Genomic DNA, 9,096 nt, shown 5'->3' with positions numbered 1-9,096 from the left:
TTATATCATTATATAATTAAATCTTATGGATATTACAATACATGATTACGGTCAGTATCACAGGAAATTAACGTATAATACATCATTCCACGCCGTTGCTTCGGATCAATAGACGCGGTCAATAGGCCTCCACAATTAATCCTACGATCACACGAATCCGTTTGGATTTCAAAGCACCACTAGACACGTTCAAACGATTATTTTTCAACATGTTAAAAGTGCACGGATTTAATATAATATGTATATTTTTATTCGTGTGAAAATAATATTATAACAAGCGTGGAAAGCGACGGTCGTCCGAGGAAAAAAATTATCCTCCTAGTTATGCGTGCTAAACGGTGATACACGGTGTATTGTCGCTGGAATATGATCATCGGTATAAATTAAGGTTCCTGTGCACAGGATACACTCGTATAAAGGTCACTGATTTCCAATTGAACACCTAATAGTCAATCAATAAGTTGAAATAACGGTAGGTGAGATTGTATGTCTATAATTGTGCTACAGCATTACGTACCAACGATCGTTTCATTTTCAATCAAACGCGCGAATAAGAAACGTCATAGACTAACATTATTATTTTCAATCGGTTAAATGGAAAAATGGTTTCTAAAAACACGAACGCCGTTTCGACGAATTCTGACGTATTATGATACGTGCACCCGTACCGATCTCTCATCGAGCCGACGTAACGCATCGATTACACACCTCACTATTTTGCGTACGCAACACGCGCAGAATATCAACTTATGAGCTACGTAATAAGTGCAGTTTTTTTTTTCAACAAATATTCGTCCACCGATAGTGAAAATGTTCCAATTATTCATCTACGTACGCACTTTCGACGAGCTGAGACCGTTGTACAAGAAAAATATTGAACTGTCCACGACGTAATTTTTCCCTTATCATTTTTAAACATTTTTAATTAACTATATCGTCACTCTTCACTGGAACAAAATCATTTTAACGAAAATTGGATGCTGAATCGAATAATGAGGATAGGGAATCGGTCTTCAAGGAAATGACGCATCGATCCAAGGCGAGACAGATATACTACCTTAAATTAAAGTATTTATTCTTCATCACTCTCGCCATTTAAATTTAAAATTATTATTTTAATGATTAAATTGGTAATGTGATTTTTCAACACGTTTCGAGATTAAGCAAGATTTATTATTATCAAAAGTCACTGATCGTTAACACGAAATTAACTGTCTACAAATATAATAATATGTGCTCTTTGACTTGACGATATGGTACCTAGACAAATACTTCAATTGATATTTCCATATCTCGTCTCGAATAATTAATCAAACATTTCAGGATTACTCATTGTTCCGGCACCTTATTCGTGATCAATACAAAACAGCAATTATACGTACATTGATTATTATCGCGTTGACGTTTAAGGAAAAATTTTAACGTGCATAGTAAAATATAATATAGAATAATAATCGTACATTAAGGGCTCAAGTTAATCGTCCGTCGTTATTTCATGATGTCATCGTATAGGTACGTAAACCAAAAGTGATCGAAATATTTGAAATCGAATTGAATTCATGTGTAGAAATACTATACACAAGTTCAAAACTACTCACGAGATAAAAATAATATTCCACTATTATGATTATAATTAACACATTAGATGTGGATTACAGTTGAATCGGCTCATTTCGAGCGTTGCCTTCAAAACATCGATTCGTCGATTATTATATGTTATTATCATTATACTATTACATTATTATCAATGAAGAGAGTATTATCAATTTACTCTTACAAATATTGTTAATAACGCCCACTACGTGTGCGGCGAGATGATTGGTCTTTAAGGATGAAAATTACGGTGCAAACATACGTATTTCTCGTGTCAACTCAATAACGACGTTTTGCCGTGACATGAAAAGAGTAAACATTAATAAATGCTCGACGATTAATTTTAATCGATCTCCAATCATTACCATTCTCCGTGAGCTGAAGGTTTTTTTTTTAAATTTATTTCCTTCACGAGCACATTTCTAAAACTCGTATAATAATATAGGTATAAGTATAACTCAAAACTCATTTCAACCAATAAATCAATTTTTATTTATACGTTTTATATTTTCCAATTGAACGCAATATTCAAACGCATTGATCGTGTTTATTTTTTTACCCCGTCCGATTCGTAAATTGAAAAAATAGTACGAATTGTTTTGGGCTGTTATTTTCAATGTTTTGTGATGCTAAATATGGAGAAAAAGGCAAATGCGTGTACGTTACGACTATGTATGTACTTTTTGAATAACGGTGATTAAAAAATAATACGTTTATAATACATTTTTAGTTTAACAATCCACGCTCTATAATTTGTTTCACAAAAACGTCGATAGTGCAATAGGTTATATGCAATATGTTACACCCTGATTTATGATACGCTATGATTGTACGCTATTATGCTATGTTCATCGAAAACCGTTTAGGGCCTTGATTAATAATATTACCAAATTGAGCATTATTACAATTTTTATCTAATTCGTACGATCGCGATATTATATTCGTTGGATGTTCCAAACGTCAAAGCTATACATGCTATATAATAGCCAGCGCCCACCTATATAAAATAAATTGTATAATAATATAGTGTCGTGGGATCATGATAAATCATTATAATATCTTATTCTCGTCTAGATCGGACATCTTTTTCGGTCGTTGAACGCATACACTCGTGGCGAACAGTAGTTCATCGCGTTACGTGTGTACATTTTAATATTTGTAACGAAATTATTGCGATCCTTTCCCATCGTCAACATAATATACACTATCTAAAGGTGCGTATACAATAAATATAATGCGCCGAGTGGCGGATTACTCACTCGGTATCGAGACATTTACGCGTGTAATTGTTTAAGGTGACGTAACCGTTGACGGTTATTGAATCAGCTATTGTTTAAAATCGCATTTCGCAATTGATTTACAATTCGAAAAACGCACGGGAAAACCCGATAACTACGTATGTATATATATATCTTTCAGCTTCATTCGAAATATCATCGAATACACGACTTTCGACCCCGACCTGATGACATGATAATAAATTATTAGGGGCACAGAGGAGAAAGATGCTTGGGGATATAAAGTACCCCAAAATTTTTAAATAGTCTTGGAGCATCTGAGTTATTTATTATGACCAGGGCTCGGGACTTTATGTGTTTAAAATCTTAAAAATAAGCGCATACTTATGCACCAAAAAAATATAAAAATATGCGCTTTATATACATTAATTTTTAATTAAAAAAGACGTAGTAATACAAATTTCATTAAAAAAATATATATCTTGCACATACCTACTACCAATGGCGCATTTAAGGGGGGGGGAGAAAAAGGGGAAAATGCCCCGGGCGGCAAATTTTCGGAAGCGGCAAAATATTCTAACTTTTATTATTGATGTGTTCATGATTTTTTTTTAATTTTCACACATTTTTCTGTAGTGTTTAGTATTTTAAAAAATATTGTTAAACATCTAATAAGAAATTAAAAAAATTATACTATACCTAATCACCTAGGTAATAGTGAAATAGCAAAATAGGTATACTACATGTATTGTTCGATAATATATTTATAATAAATATTTATAATAAAGACTCGGGTACATATAACGTGGTATTCACTTTAGGGCACATTTAAAAAAGTTTACAAAAGGAGTAAAATTGTACCTAAAAGTGTTCAATGTTTGTTAGCATTTATAAAAGAAAATAATTTAGTTGAAGTATATTCTTATATTGATATTGCTCTAAGGATGCTACTATATATATATACACCTTTAAGTAATTTTTCAACGGAAAAATCATTTTCTACATTAAAAAGGGTTAAAACTTATTTAAGATCAACAACGGGAATTATAAATCGTCTTAATTAACAACCCTCAACATTGAATCTGATTTCACGAAAACTATTAATTTTAATGATATTATTGAACATTATTCTTCTCAAAAGTCAAGAAAAAGCTATCGATTATTTTATTATATATAATTAATAATAAATATAATATATTTAATCTAATAAAAAACCATGTATTGTTAATCATTGTGCATATAATAAGTATTAATTCCGTTTTCTATATTTAATATATATATATATATATATATATATATATGTTTTTTTTTAAGAAGGAAATATTCACTGAAAAAAAATATTATGTTAACGTTAGGATATATATTACTATAAAATTATCTAATACAAATCGCAAAACAACTGATTTATTATTTGTTTAATAAAATTAGTTTTTTTATTGCTTAACTTTGAATTTATTTATATATATATATTTTGGTAAGGGGGAAGGGTGGAAAAATTATTTTGCCCCGGGGCACGTATAATCAAATGCGCCACTGCCGCAACATACTACTACTACCAAATTCCGAAATGAAACCTCTCAAGCGACTAATTTGTGATTGTTTTTCTTTGGTATATTTATTTATTTATTAATTTTAGAAAATTATACTACGAATACGAGCACTAATAAATTAACAGACACAAGCCACGAAAAAAAATACGAACACGAAGACAAACACGACAAAATACACAGTAACGTATTAACAAGAAAACGATAGTCGTCCATGGTTCGTCAATTACTGAGTACTGGCAAACAAAATAATACTTTGAAAAACAGATAAATAAAAATAAAATTTTCTTCAGAGCTAAAAATGGGTTCCTCGAATAAAATAAGAGAAATAACGCTATTGAGTATCGCCCTATCGGCATTATTGCAGACGAATTCATGTAGATAAAATTGTTTAGAATAAATAATGTATCAGCGCGTTTAGTTTTTTAAATAACATTTTTATAACGTGTCAAAAATGAACATTTTAAATTAATATTTTTGATTTACGAGTAAATTATCATCAATTATTTTAAAATATGCAGTTTAAATCAATAAATCTCAAAAATATGCAATTGAAGAAAAAAAAATCCAAAATATGCAAAAATATGCACAATAAACTTTTCAAATTCAACTCTAAGCACCATAATACAGATTTGTACCAAATCAGATTTATTCTATTTATTTCCCGAACAAATATGCAAATGCATAAAGTCCCGAGCCCTGATTATGACAATATAAGTAATACATATTTGTAACATTACATCATTTTAGCAACCCTAATCTATAAAGCTTCTGGTGTGCACCTTTGATGGGACATATTTGTTATAATTTTTTTTTATTAATTTAATAATGCACATCCGTTACAAGCAGTAAAGGTACAGTGTGTTTGGTGAATACTTTTATAATCAATAAAAAAAAATTCTATATAATAAAGTTAATTAAATGTATACCATATTTCAATTTGGTAACTGGATCGAAATTAAAATCAAAATTAACCATAGTTCATTACAGGACTTGGGCAAGAGACATTTCAGAATTTTACTTACACAATTCCCAGGACTAAGGGAAATATAAAAACTGGATTTATCTTTAGATTCAAAATCAAAGTCAACGTCACATAATTATTGTTTTAAGCGAATTATCACTGTGGATTTAACATGTATCTCAACGCCACTAGCTTCTCGGCTTTATGTACTCTAAAACTTTTCTTTCTTTCATCTTAGCACGTGTGATGTCTGTAAACATATTTCTAAACACGAGAAAGTCAAGAACTATGTAATACGCGTGATGCAGAAAAAATCAAGTGTCTATAAAACCGAACATTATCGCATATTATAAAACATATTAATAATATAATGTCGTACCCCGTGAACATTCTTACTTTGAAATAATACTTTATATTATACAAAATATACGAGTACTTACTATCTGCAGCCAGGAAGATTTTCTATATTTCATGAATATTCATCGGCGGCCGACTAAGACGGGCGTAGTCGATTTTAACGAAACGCATTTTTTTCGGAGGTCCATTGTTACTACACGCTATATGCTATTATAGTTACTCTTCGAATTATAATAATTAAAAATCATTTAGTATATACATACATATGAATTAACAAATTCATATATTAACTCTAATATTTTTGAATAACATTTGGTTTGTTAAAAAAGTGTTGACGTGACATAACATTATAACAATTAAAAAATCAAAAAATATTATTTGATAATACATCAAGTATGATAATTTTGAAGCATAATCAAACCTGAATCCCAGAACTTATTAACCAATATGTCTAAATAATAACCACTAAAAAAAATATATATACATAATGCAATCATCATTAATCTTTATATGTTATGTTATAATTCAGTTCGGTTACACTTTTATACCCGATCGTCTGTTTTATAAAAAAATCAAAAGAGCTCGGACCAAAACTAAAGTATTTTCGACCTTCATGAATATCTTCATGCAATTATATTTTCGAATGCAGTATATCTTGAAACATTATTCTATATTGTGTCGGTTGAATATTAATGGCTCCCAGTCGTTCAATTATTTATATGTATACTACATCGTAGTTGACAATATTAAAATTGTTTGAACACTACAGCTGAAAATCGTAAGTTTGATTTTTTCAGTATTATTAAAATAAGTCGTAATAGTAAAATTAAACCTCCTGTGTAAATAAAAAAGTCTAAATAAAGATATTAATAATAATTAAATCTACACGAACAAAACATTTTATTTACTACAAATAGTGTTAACTACTTGGAGTTGTTTTTGTTTAAAATACAAGCAATTGTAAATCAGAAATAAATATCGTGTAACAACGAATGTAAAGTTTCTTATTCAAGAAAATCGTTTAAAATTTCTCGATACTAGACTTATAGACTTTTATTGTATTTTTACTTTTATTCTAATTAAGAATTTCTACATATTTCTATGAGACAAAAAACAAAATGTTTAGAAAAATGTTTATTTTCATGTTATTGGATGAATAAGCAAAAAAATCTTTTATTGCACTTCTGAAAGCTCTTGTTATTTAAAAACAATATCTATGAGATTGTATTTCATTAAATTCTTTTACGTTTTTGTGATTTTAAACCGTACGTACACAAGAAATGTAAACGAATTTTCATCAACGTAGCCGTTTACACAATATACACGTCAACATTATGATATATTGTGTACACGATCTATGCATATAAACACGAAAAAGACATATAATAAACATGTACGTGCGCATATATTTATATTTTTTAATCTAATATATAATACTGTACGAACATTGTTTATTGACCAGTTTACCTTTAGTTTAATGTAAGTCATATTAACAACGGCAGAGAATTAATTTGTTTTCACAACGCATAGCAGCTCTCAGCGCTCTTATGAGTATAGAAAACTTGGAATGCACGAAAAACATAAAACGTATAATGATATTACACCACCTTCTAAGAACGCGCGCGTTTATGTCAATGTACGGTCTTCAGCGTGATTTCGAAGATGAATATTATACCATCGTAATTGATGTACACGGCATATATCATACAACAGTCCGACGTGTGTACGATATTGAAATGTAACATTGATTTTTGTGCGTTATACAACGCGTTTAATTTAACATCAACCGACTTTCTGTTCGTTAAGACGACATTTTTTATCTTATTGGCACGACGCGTAACGTCATAATACGGGTACTCGTTCATTTATTTATCTAACGAACCGCATCTCGCGCGCTCGATTGCGATCTACAATCACTTTCAAATTTGACGTTCTTCGTGCGAACTCTACTCGTGCACGTTTCTGCACGGCACATGTGTTTGTACGTATACATTTTATGTGTTAATTTTTTTTATTTTTTTCACTTAATCACGTCCAAGTTGAAAACTACCGTCCGTCCTGCGGCGCGTACAATAACTAATAGTTTCGACTCGATGACAAATGCAACTGGTCTCCGCGTGAGTAACATGCCGTCCGGGTCCCGGGAAAGGAGACCTAACCATATTTACGATTGCCGCTGTTAACGTCTTAACGGATAAGCTACCCGTGGTGCAGCTCCTTCGCTCACGTACGTGCGAGACGTATCATTTGTTTCTCATACAGACACGTCTCCCGCACGCTTTAACGCGTTTCTTTTTTCCACGTCCCAACCACTTGATATTGACGTAGGCGTTGTGCGGTGTACGGTCCGAGTTAGCCGAACAACCGACATCTGGCAGAAGGATCCTGTCGAACAAGCGATTGTCGTGCAAACTTCATGTGAAATGCATCGTGATGTCGATAAAAAAAGAAAAATGGAAACTAAGCCACTGTACTATAACAATGTACGCACACGAATATTTTATCAGAGGGTCTTAAGATTTTTAAAGGTCATTACGGTTAACAAAATAGCACTGAATGTTCGAATCAGTGACACTTGCCAATTTAGCATGAATTCTACAGTCCAAAACTATATTGTAGGGCCCGGATTCATATGCATTTCCATGTTTTTTTCCAAACAATCCAAAAAATAGCCAGGTAAACTATAAGTTTGAATTATAGTCAATAGATCCGAAATATAAAGTTTTATTTTGCATACGGGACAAGTAGTATTGAGTAGATTTTCGCGAATCATACATTAGTCAAGTTTGTTTCTTCGTATTTGTCTTGATCCGAGTGTGTGTAATTTTCATTCGAATTAATTTAATTATACTTAAAATGGCGAAAATCAGTGCAACTACGTATAGTAAGCTAAATAAATTTGCTGCCGAATATGAAGGTATTTTTTTCTACAGATGGATTAGTTATATTAGTTTAATTTTTTGCATATTTTTTATTTTTTATATCACACTTGTACAAAATAAAATCATATATGCATATTTTATAGTGTAAATATCTAGGGTTTTTTAAAGCATATAAATCTGGACCCTAATTCTAATCCGGACTAACCTAACCTACTATGCTGACTGTCACATGTGTGTATTGGACGTGTACATCGCACACGTTTATAAAATCATGGATCCTGATTCCGCACACAAAAAAATAATACGACATTAATATGAATCAAAACGGTGTTCTCGTTGTTGGTGATACGTTTTATTGTTATACTACATTAATTTTATATTTTCTGCACACATGCCGCCAAATAATAGCACACGAAATTTTCTTTATTTCTAGACAATGAGAGTCATATAATTTGTCCATACGGATTTGAATTGTTTCCTCGAATATTTGTGAAAATTTGAAACTTATTAAATCT

Source organism: Sipha flava, unplaced genomic scaffold (genome assembly GCF_003268045.1).
Source record: "Sipha flava isolate LNK unplaced genomic scaffold, YSA_version1 472_pilon_pilon, whole genome shotgun sequence".
Classification (NCBI taxonomy): domain Eukaryota; kingdom Metazoa; phylum Arthropoda; class Insecta; order Hemiptera; family Aphididae; genus Sipha; species Sipha flava.
The sequence above is the reverse complement of the archived record's forward strand: the minus strand, read 5'-3'. Positions refer to the sequence as shown.